Source organism: Chlamydotis macqueenii, chromosome 7 (assembly GCF_036417535.1).
Source record: "Chlamydotis macqueenii isolate bChlMac1 chromosome 7, bChlMac1.mat, whole genome shotgun sequence".
In the NCBI taxonomy this organism is placed as follows: domain Eukaryota; kingdom Metazoa; phylum Chordata; class Aves; order Otidiformes; family Otididae; genus Chlamydotis; species Chlamydotis macqueenii.
Window position 1 is genome coordinate 35870003 of NC_141562.1, and position 14428 is coordinate 35884430.

The 14428-nt window shown below is 39.4% G+C and overlaps 1 protein-coding gene across 3 annotated transcripts in view; it reads right to left on the reverse strand.

Annotated features, from left to right (window-relative positions):
• Positions 1-14428, reverse strand: part of CHST15 (carbohydrate sulfotransferase 15) — a 45127-nt gene that overhangs the window by 21699 nt on the left and 9000 nt on the right. Inside the window, exon 1 of one of the 3 annotated variants that reach the window (XM_086752081.1) lies at positions 6127-6220. The exons of the other annotated variants lie outside the window; for them this stretch is intronic. The gene's annotated coding sequence lies outside the window, so the exon portion shown is untranslated. Of the gene's footprint in view, positions 1-6126; positions 6221-14428 lie in introns of those variants that run through there. 3 annotated transcript variants of the gene reach the window in all.

The window sequence follows — 14428 nt, forward strand, 5'->3', positions numbered from 1 at the left end:
TAATTAGATGATCAGTTTGACGACCTACCACAGGGCAACATGACATATTACTCAGCTAATAGAATACAGACGCTGATTTTTTTTAATAACTGCTAGTTGCAAACATACCATTTTACATTATTTTCCAATGTCATGTTCATGTAATAAAAAACCCAATAGTAGTATATACATAAAAGTCAGGATATAATTCTCTACTTCCACTCCCATCTCTTTACCAAGAAGCTTTCAACAGAATTTCATTTCCCAACCTTATAACACGCAATGAAGGATGCTCACCAGAAGGCCAGGACCTTTCCCCGGTGTAAGCAGCCCTTGTTTTCCTCATTCACCCAGGCAATCAAGCAATGTACAGTATTTTTTTTTTGTTTCTTCCATTCAACATTTGCAGTGGTGACAAGCACAGATACGCTTCACCTTTTTCATATTTCAATGCTGAAAGTAGAAGGACTTGAATTGCAGACAGAAGAAAGGTTATAAGATTTGAGTTGGCAATAAACCATTATATGACTTTTTATATTGTAGTTGCAAAACTGCTGTCGGTTCACTGGCAGAATATTCCTCTTTACACAACAAGCAGTGTCTTTGTATATTGTTGAATAATGTAGCATGTAATTTCCTCTTGTTGAAGTGAACGGTGAATTATTTATGATGATGTCTATATGGTATTTGTCTGCTGTACATAATTGTATGCCAGCTCTAACCGCAAAGCAGAAATCAACATAAACCTTCTCAAGCTCCTCAGCCAAAAGCAGTCCTCCTCCTAAAAATAAGGATCTTTGGGAATCTCCTAAGTAGAAAACATGGATATAAGAGATGACACACAGAGGAATGGGGAAAAAAAAAAAAAAAGAATAAATATCTCAGATTTCAATACATTCCAGCGGAAGACAAGAAGATCTTCAAATTGAAGCAGATGCAAGCTAACAAATATATTTATATGCAACGAAGGACTTGGTAGCAAACAGGTGAGACCTTTTTCTTTACTAGTTTTCCTGTGCAATCACTTCTTTCTATTAGAAGAGGACCTGTTGGGCGCTGCCTGCCAGAGCCTTACAAAAAACTATGGAAAACGCAGCATCCACCATGTCCTACTCGTTGCCATATGGGAAGCTAAGTAGAATAAAAAGATAAATAGCATCAAAAATAAAATATGAAAGATTTTTCATTCTTCACATATTTTTGTCAGCTATGTGGAAAATATTTGAAATTCTACTTTATTTCTTTTAAATAAACGTTTCATAGAATTCCTCTCCTTTCTCTTAAAGGATTGTAATCAAAACAACTATAAAAAGAAATTACATCCATATGCTCAATCATATAACTATCTTTCTCTTCTATGAATAAGATAAAACAGAAAGGATAGATTTTACATGCAGACACATCCTCTGGACATCTAAGTGTATGACCTATTTTCAGGTCACCCGACTTAATATTTAATGTGCTTTCCTTTTTTCATAATTCTTTAAAATAAAGGTAAAATGAACTTTTTTTTTGTACTCTTAAGACTAGATTTTATACTACCCTTGCTACTTTTAATCTTATTCAGCTTTTCCTACTACCACATGAAAGAGTGGCATGCTGTTAACCTATGATAAGCACATTCGTGTACACCAGTAACACGTTCCTCACCGGTAACATGTTCCTCTCTGTTTGATGTCAATGGAGCTACAGCATTTCGTTTCCTCTCTACACAATATAATTAAAATACAGAACTCATTGAGGCCAAAATTATGAATGCATTTGAAAGACATTAGACAATTAATAGGGAATAAATCTATCAATGGTTGCTCTCCTCAATTCCCAGAAGCTAGAAAGGGATGGGGCTGGGAGAAAACCCTCAATACTTGTTCTTACACTCTTTCACTCAGTATTTATTACTGGCCATGGCCAGAGGCAGGAGAGAGGGACAGAGGTATCTGTAACAGCTAAAGATCTGAGCTAAGATTGTCCTGTTGGGCAGGTCACAGCCCAAAAAATGGATGTCTAAGACGAGGTAGAAAATAATCCACCAGTTCTCAGGTTAGGTGAGATGAAGCCTAGACAAAGCCTCACAGGTTCTGCAGTCTCAGAAAACACATTTTCTTTTTTTCTTTTGTCCATTTTCCTATTGCCACCCATGTCAGGCATCACATCAAGGACTTGGATGTTGATGTGCTAACTAGAGCTGAGAAAAAACAGGCTCCTTTTCCCAAGGAATGTTATTACTTCTCAGCAAGAGTGAAAAACAGGGGGGTTGGACTAGATGACCCTTGAGGGGTCCAACTCTAACCATTCTATGATTCTGTGTAGAAACACAAGAGCACATCACGTTCTTGCTCTGTTGGTTCCTTGCTATGGGCAGACCTTCAGCTGCTGTGCTGTCTGTTACATTTCTGTCCAATGTGAAGCAGTTGCTGAAGCATCACCCAAAGCAGACATGTGGAACATGTCCCCTTGCAGCAGGTAGCTCTCACCCTCCTTCTTCTTTCTCTTCAATGAAAGCTACAGATGCTATAAAAATAAGGATCAGCACCTACTGCAACGTGGCCCACAGCAGCAGGGACCAGCTTTCTCTCTACAACAGCAATTCTTCAGCCTGTGAAAGACATGTTTATGACCTCTGGACACATAAAAAACCTGCAGAACTTCACCATTATGGATATTTTCTGGCTGTTGAGCTTACTGGAAGGAATAAGGATTGAACTAGACCAGAGACTGCACAATGATTTTGCTCTCACACATGGTATCTTTAGAACAAGACCAAAGTGTTTGTACAAGTGCAGCGAAGTATTTGTACAGCGCGAGGAAGTTCATCCTGGTAGTGCGCAGGTTGTACTGTTTCGATAAATAAATTGTACACGTAATAAAAACTTGATTAAAAAAAAAAAAAGGAAAAGAAAAGAAAACGAGCTCAGGAAAAAACAAGAATAACCATAGATTTTTCTCTTACTGTACACATTTGGCTCCCTGAGTTAACATTTTTGGAAATAAACTTTGCCTGAACTCATATCTATTTACCTCAGAGAAATCAACAAGGTGCCAGAAAGAAGATACGTCAATAAAATGAGAATCATGAATCACTGACCTCTGCAACCTCCTTGGAAAAAAAAAAAAAAGGAAAAAAAAAAAGAAAAGAAAAAAGAAAAAAAAAGTTATTGCAGTGGTTTAGAAAAGCTACGGGAGTCATTACAAAGCTGAGCAATCTCCCGCAGACTGAAGTTATGTAAAGCTTCTCTATGTGCTTAAAAAACTTTATTAAAAAAACAATAAATACAACTCCCAAGAAATTATATAAATCCACTACAAACATTTTTAAAGCAATCACTTGAAAAGCAGACACCTTTTAAAAGCTCAGATATGTGGTCATAACCTGTGATTATACATCCAACCTGTTGAACAACTGCTCAACACTTGTTCAAGCATAAAACATCCTCCTAAGTTCCCGGTTCTGAAGCCTTTTAAAGCCAAAGAAAACCTCCTGAATCACCCCTGAATCAGCAATCTCGCCTAAAGAACAACTGTGGTTTATTCCATAACCAGCTGGTTTCTCTCTCAAGATCTAATCCAAACACGCTCTGCTCCTTTCTCATCAATCTACTCCCAAAGCAAATGCGAGAATGGAACAAATGACATTCTCCATTTGCAAAAAAAAAAAAAAAATCAGCAAACTCCCCTAAAATCAGCGCAACGGCACTCGTTTCAATCAGTTGAGGACCCACTGTCATTATTTGTGCTGCGACGCTCAGGAATTAGTTACTGAGCTTGAATTATCACTCAGTTAGGGCATAAACAGTGCCTGAATAAACAGATTATTGGAAGTGAGGGAAAATGGCGAGGGGAGCGGGAAGGGGAGCAGGAGATTGTCCTGGGTCAGCTACAGCATGGTCATGCCTTCCCCCAGAAATCCGTTACTGCATCTGAGGTCTTGTACAGGTTCCTAGAAATTACCAAGGTCCCGCTTCTTGCACTCCTAACATGCCACATCCACCTTTTCTCATGTGTTATCATTTGATTTGCCTCGAAAATGTGAAATTAATAATTAAGCTTGATTTTACCCATTTTTAATTAAAATAATTTTTCAGGGGGAAAAAATATTAATAAAAATTTTAACCATTTCTGTGTTGCTTTATCTTTGTCTTTCACCTGATTTAAATCGATGTCAAATCAGACCCATTATTTATTTTTGTGTTACTTTGCAAAATTAGAAGTCCAGAGAGGAAAATAAAACAGAACCAAAGCCAGCCAAACTCTGGCCTGCTGATAAGCTCTAAAGTATATTATGGTCTCCCAAGTAGATCTAAACTACCATGAAGGTTTGGAAGATAACGAACTGGTTCCTCCATGTTTAAGGCAGGGATGAGATCTCCCCAACAATTCCTCTGCAGCAACACCTGCCTCAGGCCCACACAAGGTCACTTTCCAGAAGGTATTGTCATATAAGGTTTATAGTGAAGGTTTTACGAGGGATGAAGTAATTTGGGGCATCAGTGCTGTAATGACTTCTCCAGAAGAGCAGGTCCAAAAGTTCTGGGGAAAAAAAAAAAACCAAGAACCAACAACCCACCAATACCAGCCACCTGATCTGTGGCACCATGTGTCCCAGGCACCATGAATCCCTCACCCTCCATCAGAGGTGAGTAGAGCTCACGCCAAGGTATTTACGTCCTTCCCCCTGTACAAACATGGAGCAAAATTCTGTTCTCACATATTTACAACGATGCTTAGGGCAGAATTTTGCCTATGGTACACACTGGCTTCTCAACTCTTGATCAAAACTTGCTGCCTATGATGTGCAGCATCTCCAGCAATTCATCATTTCACTTCACTTAGTCTCTATTCATCTCACATAATGTCTTGTTACAAAAACACTGACAGATTTATTGAATGTGAAAAAACTGCATACTGTAGAAGAACTTTGTCTTTACATAAATTACTCCAGCGCATATCTTCTCACAGCAAAGCCATTTTAAACCAGTTTCAAAAGCATTTTGCATGGTTGACATTTATTAATTTTTTTTTTTTTAATTCTCATGGTAACTGCAAGCAACCTCTCAATATATCCTACACATAGGTCATCCCATGAAAACAGAGATAAAGCAATGCATCCATTCTATGGGGCTCAGATTCCTCTCTCAAAAAATCAAGAAAAAATTTAAAAAGTTATGATATTCAGAATACAACCAGAAATCACATCTATTTAACAAAACACAGTCAGTATCTCATTAGAATGATCAAATCACTAAGAGCCAGAACAGATATAAAATACTGATGTTAATGGGAGTTAACTTTTACCCCTTGATAAGAAAAAAGTATATTTTCTTAAATCTCAGTGTCAAAATAGGATACAGACAGACATACAAGCTTAAATAACTTAGGCAGTAATTTAATATGAATGAGAATTCCTCAGGCTGAATTTGCCATATTTATTTTTCTTTTGCTGTGTAGCAAAAGGCAAACAATAAAAGAGCCCACAGCAAAGGTAAAGGGATCACCTCTAATACAACTTCAGGTGCACAGAGTAAAAGTGATAAGGCTGGTCTTGCCATTTTCAATAAGATCAAGCAGTTGTTGAAGTTTTATTCCAAACACATGACTTTAGAATAATAGAAATTCTTACCTACCTGTTCTTTCAAGGAATAAATCACACTATCATCCCACAAATCAGCCAAATTCCTGTTATAAGTACTAAAGCAACAGGGAAACACGAAACATGAAGGCTGGGTCTGTTATGAAGCTCTTCCACTCCAGATATTTTTATCAACAAATCCAGTGGGTTTGGGGGTGGGCAGGTGGGAAAAAATATCATTTCTAAATACAGCTCCCATATGCCCTGCAGTCAGGCTGTAATCAAAAATAAATAAGTACTTATCTTCAGAAAACTCCAGAGGCAAAGAATTGGTCCAGTATTGACCAAGTTCACTTATCAAATTCAGGCTATTTTTCATTATGCATCTATTTCTGACAGCTGCCTGTCCTGCTTTCTTTTCAGGCTTCCAAGTCTACTTCATTGCTTGACTCTCTGGATAGATATTGCTGTGATTTACTCAAATAGCTCTTCTGGAGCAACTTGCTCAATAGAGATCTGGGTTGTCCCTTCATGTAAAGCCCGCTAAGGTGAGGATAGCGCGCTCATCTTCATCACCTTACCTGAACACGGGGAAGCTGCTCTGGACAGCTGATTTCTCTGCGTCGGCTACAATGTGAGGTTCAAGTGACTGCCTCAGATTCAGGCATCGGCAATCCACACCTTAAGGTCAGGTGAGCCGAACACCAAAGCCTCGTTGTGCTAAAGAAAAAGAAATCTTCGCCTTCAGAGTGCCAGCCGACTCTTATTCGAGGAAGAGATGGAGAGCTAGTGTAACACAGTTGAATTTGCAGGAAGAGATCTTTCAGTGCTGAAGAGTTATTTTAAGACCCAGTCTTTGTCTCTTGCATTGATTACTGGTCCAGAACCAGCATGTGGGAGAAAAATGTTCTGAGAGTATTTCCAACAGTCCTGCCAAGCATTTTCAGCCTCGGCACGCTGCAAAATAGTGGGCATTCACAGCTATGTTACTCTGATTACCATCTTGTTCTTTTTACACGTTTGATTTTACTTGATTTTAGCAGCTGCTACCTCAAGTTGACTTAAAGTGAGAAACATATTCTTTCCACCATCTGAAATCTAATACTCTCTGCCACTTTGCACATGGCACACAGTACAAAATCGCTAAATCTTGTGGGTTGTGAGAGATCAGCTGCTAATTTAAGGCTGCTTTTGAGGGATGAATAACATTATCTGGAATAAATAGCATATGCATAACGTAATGACTTCAGTGCCTGTTTATCTCATGGTGTGGTAAAAATGTTTTTGCATGCAATAATGCAACCAAACGCTATCTACTAGAATTCATTTGATATACCTTCACGCTTCATAAATAAGCAGTCTTTCTGAAGGAGATCGGTCTATGCGAGACCTAACATTGCTTTAAACACAATATTGTTGCAACAATTCTAGAGCAACGTATACGCTAACAGCTGCTCATTTGATTTTTAGTGACTGAGAAGGGATTTTCCTCCACCTCCAAACTGAATTTGCTCCATAAACTTTACTATCTTAACACAAGCATCTGATTTTTTTTTTTTTTGTTATGACTCATATGTGGTACCTTCTCCATGAGACATACATTGAAATGGATGGAAAAATGCATCTCATCTGTGCATAAGTACCGTTTAAGTACTTTTTCATGAATAGGGCATTTCATCTTTCATCTAGTGCTGAGTGAGTGAAAGGAAACATACACAGCTGCATCCTGAAAAGACAAACTCAGTATTAGAGTCTGTCATTAAAGTTTCTTGTAAATTCAAACAAAAATTAGTCCACAAAAACTATTCATTGACGCCAAATCACAACTGTGCCTTTGTTTCGATACTTTGGGAAAAAAAAAAAAAAAGTGTTCCAAGCTTAGCAGTAACTTTTATAGATGTTCAACAACTTCAATTCTTTAAGCAACAAGACAGCAGGTAAATTTCAGCCCATTAAAGTACCAAGAAACCACACATTTGTTCCAAAGTGAAGTAAATTCAAAGTGGAGAACCCAAAAAGGTCTATGTATCCTCAACAAGTTGATAATTCGTTGTCTGTGTGACACTAACACAGTATAACCAGATAAAATTCCTGCAGGTAACTGTTGGCTACAGCTAATAAAGCAGAAACCTTTCGTGATATAATTCAAACAAGTTCTACTTCTAGAGTCTCCTACTTCTGTTCGTAAGTGTTTCACCAAAGGCTTAGACTCCATCACTCATTGGTATCATCTGGGCTTTAGCTACACAAAAGTGCAGTAAATTTTTACAAACCAGCTTACAAGATACCACCATTCTGAAGACATTTCTGCGTGGCTATGTTCTAGTTTCTGTTGCTAATAACACATATCTTTACAGGCACAGCACATACTTGATGTGGAACCTACTGCCATTTGATAATGGATTAAACACTCAATATTGTCCTCTTGTAAATCGTCCTCTCGTATCTTCAGATCATCACAGCTAAAGAACAACACCTCTATCACAAACTTCAAAGAAATTCAAGCATCTTCATTTACCAATTTCCACTGTTGCAAGAAAGAGAATGTGCTTCATTCTTTCACCAGTCTCTCTCTCAAAAAAAAAAAAAATCACAGCTCTTGATGCAATTTTCATAAAATGGTAAAATGGTAAAATGGCTCAGTAATCTTGCAACTGCACAAAGACCCCCGTTCACAAGAGTCATAACAAAGAGAAAAAAAAGCCATCCTATGTACGGGACCCAGTAAGTAAATACTGTAATATCCAGCACAGCATAATAAGATAAATCTGTTCCTCAGCCACAGAGTTGCTGATTCCCTGGACTGGACTGTGTATTCCTGCAGGTTTCACCCGTGTTTGGCTTCAGCAGACTTGTTTTCCACTTGGAAAGAACACAACCACAAATACCTTTTCATGCTTTACATTGCACTTAGCTGGACTGCAGATTGTAAACAAACACGATAAAAATCTGAGAACTTTCTTTGCTGGATTTCCATGGAAAGAAACCAAGGGGAAAAAAAAAAACCCAAATCAACCAACTCTGCATAATGATGAATGCAGCAAGAAAAAAAATTGGCATGTGCTCCCTCACACCCTGCCTCTTCTGCAACATTTTCTACAACATAAAGGCAACATTTAGCCTAGCAAACTAGATGGTCTTTATTTGTGGCGCAGAGGCAATCCAAGGCAAGCTCTCTAAGAGACTCTTTTTCCAATTGAGATGTTAGTTATTTAACTTCTGTTGTAGGGAAACTGTCTCAAATTAACCTTCCACTCTTCCTCTGCTTAAACTGCAAAGGGGTCAAAATTCACTTTTTAAGGCCTTGCATTGAGAAAAAAATCCCACCCTTAATGGAGCTCCCGGATCTCACAAGTGCCTAATTAGAATCACAGAATGGTTTGGGTGGGAAGGGACCTTCAAAGCCCATCTAGTCCAACCCCCCTGCAAGGAGCAGGGACATCTCCAACCAGATCAGGTTGCTTAGAGCTCCGTCCAACCTGGCCTGGAATGTTTCCAGGGATGGAGCATCCACCACCTCTCTGGGCAACCTGTCCCAGTGTTCCACCACCCTCATTGTAAAAAATTTTTTCCTTATATCCAGTCTGAATCCACCTCCCTCTATTTTAAAACCATTACCCCTTGTCCTATCACAACAGGCCCTACTGAAGGATTTCTCCCCATCTTTCCTGTAGGCCGCTATAAGGTCTCCCCGGAGCCTTCTCTTCTCCAGGCTGAACAGCCCCAACTCTCTCAGCCTGTCCTCATAGGAGAGGTGCTTCAGCCCTCTGACCATCTTCATGACCTCCTCTGGACTCGCTCCAACAGGTTCACATACTTTTTATGTTACGGTCCTGTTGACCCCCCTACATGAACACGACTTGAGTGCCCCACAAGGATACCTGGGGCCAGGATGGTCATCTTGCTTGCTCTGTGGGACAGATCATCTCCTGAGACAGCCCAGAGAAAGTAGTTTTAAGAAGAAAGGGAGAAAAACTGTTCTCAAATGCTCTGCTCCAGCCAGAAATCTCTCACTCCACTGAAAAATTCCTGTGTCCCTGGAGGTAGCAGGGCACAACTCAAAAGCGAACAGTGGGAGGTAAAATGAGGTTTTATTTTTAAACAGCAGTGCTTGTTGATATATTTGGATCCAGACAAATAGAGGAGGACATGGAGTCACTATAGGACGTTGCAGCTGAAATCGGATCAACCCCAGTTCTAGAGCTCAGGTTCCACTTCTTGAAATAAACCATTTACCGAAGCAATTCACAGAAGAAATCTGGAGTGACACAAATTCCATCAACTGCAGTTGGCAGCCAGCTTTTCAAGAACAGATGCGTGACTGCTAATGATAACCCAAAAAGCTCAGTTTCTAAAGTAGAAAAATTGAAATAGAGCATTAACACTCTAAAACTCTGCAGGGAACTAGAAGTACCTCCAGAATATGCCCCACAAAATATTTCGCAAGGGCCTATAAACTCCAACTTTAGTAGAATTAACATATCTAACAAAAAACCACCTCCAGAAAAAATACCTCCCAAGTACTGAAATGCAATTCCATCTCTTAAATCTCCCTGTTGCCATTAGTGTTTACTCTACCTTGAGCCAAAGACATGAATCTTGGATTTCACTAGATTAACATAATAACTTGGTTTAGGCTGTTCATGCATTCAAAGCCTTCAGGAGGAGCAGGAGACTAAGATGGTATCAAGGGTATATAGATGCATTTGGAGGGGATATTTTTTATGTGAAATGAACTAGAAATTCCTTAATATATGTTTGCAGCTGGGACAACACCGAAATAAAAGCTTACTAGGGTGTCTTAGGGCTGGAAGAGATAGCTTCCAAGCCTATTTATAGTTTCTAGGCAGTACTATATAATACAAATAATAATACAAAAAAAAAAGGTTCTTCTAGTGCCTCAAGTTCAGACAAATGTGAAAAATGGGTCCATATTGACCAGTTCTATCAATAATGCTATTGAGTTACATCTGCTTTTTTAGTGATCACTAAAAGGAGCAGTATGGTTTCAGAAATGGAGCATTGTAGAAGCTGGCCCGTACTCAGTTTCCTTTAATGCTTTCCACCCTCAAGAATGCTGTCAACAAAACACGGCATGTGCTACAAAAAGCTGTATCAATCATTATCTTCTACAAAGCTCACTCCACACCCACATCTAAAGACAGCAACATGCAATAAAGCGCCACAAAATGCCATGTCTTCCATCAAAGCTTCAGGAATGTGACTCAGCAGCCGGTTTTGGACACTGCAACCCCCCCCACCCTCTGTTATGTCCTCTAGAGTGGAGGTCCCAGAAGAGCAAAGTTGCCCCCACCCCACCGGCTCTGGCTTGCCCCTTGCTCCAACAGAAGCAGCTCCAACGCCAATTCAGCAACCTTATCACCCAGATGTGAGAGCCTCCATGAGTCTGGGCAATGAGATTGTCAGCCAAATTGGTTGTTTCATTAATTGTTGTGATGCTCTTCCCATGAAAAACATCCATCCTTTGACAACATAAACGTCCTACAAGTTCCTCACCGCTTATGCTTTCAAGGGGGACCTGGCATCTCGACCGTGACAATCCCCTTCTGCATCTCCAACTTGCTTTAGTAGAGCGGTCCTGCTTTGCACAGTTGGAGCAGATCTTCGAACCAGACAGAGTCAACAAGGGAAGGGGCCCAGGGATTTGCTCTGTGGCCCTGATGGACAAACTCTTTCTAGTGGACAAAAATGAAACCTACTATGTGAGCAATTGAGTCAGTCCTGCTGTTTTTATAGCAGTTACTTCACCAGTATGTGGAGAAATTAGGCATGCTAGAAAACCATTAATCCTAGGTGTGCAAGAGAAGTTGCAGTCTCACCACTGACCATTTGATTTAATTTACAACTTTTTTCCATGTTTAAATACTGAAAAATGCCTTCAGTATCCAAAACATTTATAATCAAATTAAGTGACTTCAGAAGTTCAGAATAATCTATAAACTCAGAAAATTTCACAGTTCTCCATAAGTGAAAAAATACATTATATGCTGATAATATACCTCAGTTTCTTTATTGCATGGCTCAGTGTTATAAATTAGACTTTTATAATAATAACAAATCAGAATAAAACCTTACAATTACATGATTTTTCTTCCTTTACCTTTGAAAACTTAACTTTGAAGTTATTCTTACTTTTCCTCCTAAAGGTCTTACAGGGCTAAGTTACACCAACAAAACTGACTTGGAACAGACAAAATGTCTTCTTCAAACATGAACATCTAAGTACAATATATGTATTATTTCATTAATCCTTTTATGTAGAAGCTTCTGTGCAACCTGAAAAACTAATTAAACGAGTAAATGCAAACATTCATGCCATATGCAGCAGACTCGAGGAGATGCTAGAGTGCAGTCAAACGGATCTCAGAGTTTGGTGGACATCCATGCGTACCAGACCCTTGAGGCATGGACAGTATTTACTTTCTTGGAGTAACTCCCAACAGCAGATGTCAGATTGCTTTTTCAATTTGTGATTGACAAAATGACAGAGTACTGACATGTGTTACTTATACTACCACATGGCAAAAAATGGTAGAAGTCCAAGAAAAATCTACATCTCCTAACTCGCCAGCCAGAATCCCATTACACAGGGACTGAGGGACTTTGAACAAAATTCAGAACTGTATTGTACACGATAGAAAGTCATTGGCAATCCAATTTCTAAATAATCCATCAAAGGGAGACAGGCTCGAATCTGAATTTCCCTCAGTAACCATATCAAACAGGACAAATTTCAGTCTTCCCATAAGCTCAAAAGACAGAGTAGGTAATTTTTCCCACCTTTCCAACCTGTAATCATGCTCCTCATGCCAGAGCCGCGGCGGGACCCCACTGTGTGACAGCGGCAGTGAGCACTTGCCGGGGCCAACGCTGGCAGGTGGCACTTTTGGGAGCAATGGTGCAAGACCTGCAGCAAGGATGTGAAACCCTTGGTCTCATAAATAACTCCCAGTTAAGACACTGGAGCCCTCGTTAATATAATTGTTTTCATACTAGCTGCTAAAACACTAATTCACTCCATTTCTATTAGTTCAGGAGTGCTTTGCTTGCCTCTGTTTTTGCTCAAGCATAGAAGAAAAGAGGGGGGGGGGGAAAGTCTGCGTCATATACTCTGCCTGCAGTCAGTAAATGCCATGCTAGAGTACATTTTTCACCACCGATGAAAAATGAAGGTAGGTAGTCTTTCAAAACAGCTGCTCCTGAGGACCCAGAAGGAAAATAATTTGGAGCACAACCCTTACATCACTCACTCGGAGCGATGGATTTACGTCCCCCCAGCCTTGCATGAGATTCACAGAGTATGACTCCATCCCAAACTGAAAACTGAGGTAGAACACACATTTAAAACATAAAAATAAACTACAGTACTAACACTGGAAAAAAAAAAAACACAAAACCAAAACACTAATCATTACCCTTCAAGAAATCACTCAATTGTCAGTCTTTCTGCTTCAATTCCAGAAAATTAAATTTCCTCTTTCAAACAGTGCTGCCTTTGGGTACAGACTGAAAAATAAATGAACACCAGGCTTAGGTGACCATAGACCAGGAAGCGGGTCTGCACTGGTCAATTCAGCATCTCTGGCCGTGGGAGGGAAAAAATCACCGCTGAACATCATGACCCGGATCAGAAGCCCTTTGCTCACTCTCACTGGCAAGCAATTAATTAGTTATCTCATCCTGCCCACTGGTACTGCTGGTGGTCACTGGGGTCAGGAAAACCAGCTTTGCGTTGAGTAACAAGTGCTCCTTTTCTGCTTTAGAGACGCATCCCCATCTCTCTGTCCATCTTATTTACACTTTTCTTTGAAGCTTTTAAGACTTTTAAGACTTTTTCCGCTTTAGAGACACATACCAAACCATCTATCTTTATTTACACTTTTCTTTGAAGCTTTTAAGACCTGAGGGTGAACTGCATCATTCTAGAAGTGGATATTATTTTCTAATTTCAGAAGTGGTCCTTCCCCTATCTACGCCTACTTCCACCTCGCTTTCAGTCCTGCACGACTTTAAGACTCGTCCCACTGCTTTTAACTGGGCTGAAGATGAAGATATTTTTAAGCCACTGGTGAAAGTGTCTCTAGTGATGGTGCAGTTCATAATAATAAAACTGTCCTTTCCATAAAATGTACTTTCATCCTTTTGAAAAGTTAGTAAGCCTATTAATTATTTTCTTAAGGGCTGAATTTCAAAATGTCACCGTTGACATTTAAGGCTCATAAAAAATGCAAGTCTATCTTATTTGCGAGAAACAAGTCTATGGAATCTATTTTAAGGTGAAAATATTTATCAAGGACGACAGTTGCCAACTATGAATACAAACAGAAACAAAGCCACTTATAGCAAGTTGCTCCTTTTTTTTTTTTTTTTAATCTTTCACATACCAAGGGCGTATTTCTCCCCAGCGTGGTGGTGCATTAAACAAGTGACATCTGGTGGCTATCTGCTGTAATATAATAAGGTAACTCATTTCAATGCTGCTAACCAATTCGATTTTTAAGTTTACTGCTGCTTGGCAAAATTTCTTAGATGTTTTATTTATTTATTTTTACACAGAGACTTCTGAGACTCCTAGGCATCACGATGCCTATGCATGGTGACAACTGCTGTTAGTTAATTAAAGTGGGATCGCCGTATGCATGTCAGGAAAAACAGGACTCTAAACTGGAATGAGCAAGGCACAGCAAAACAGCATTAAGATTTCGCTGGGCAACACCGGTGAGAATCGTACAGAGCCAGGCTGTAAGAAAAGGCTGCGCAGAAATTTTGCAAAGGAAATCCTTCAAGTACTCAAAGCAATTAATACCAACGCAGCTTTCTCCAAATCGTTATTCATTAGATTTTAATTAAACAAAAAAGAAA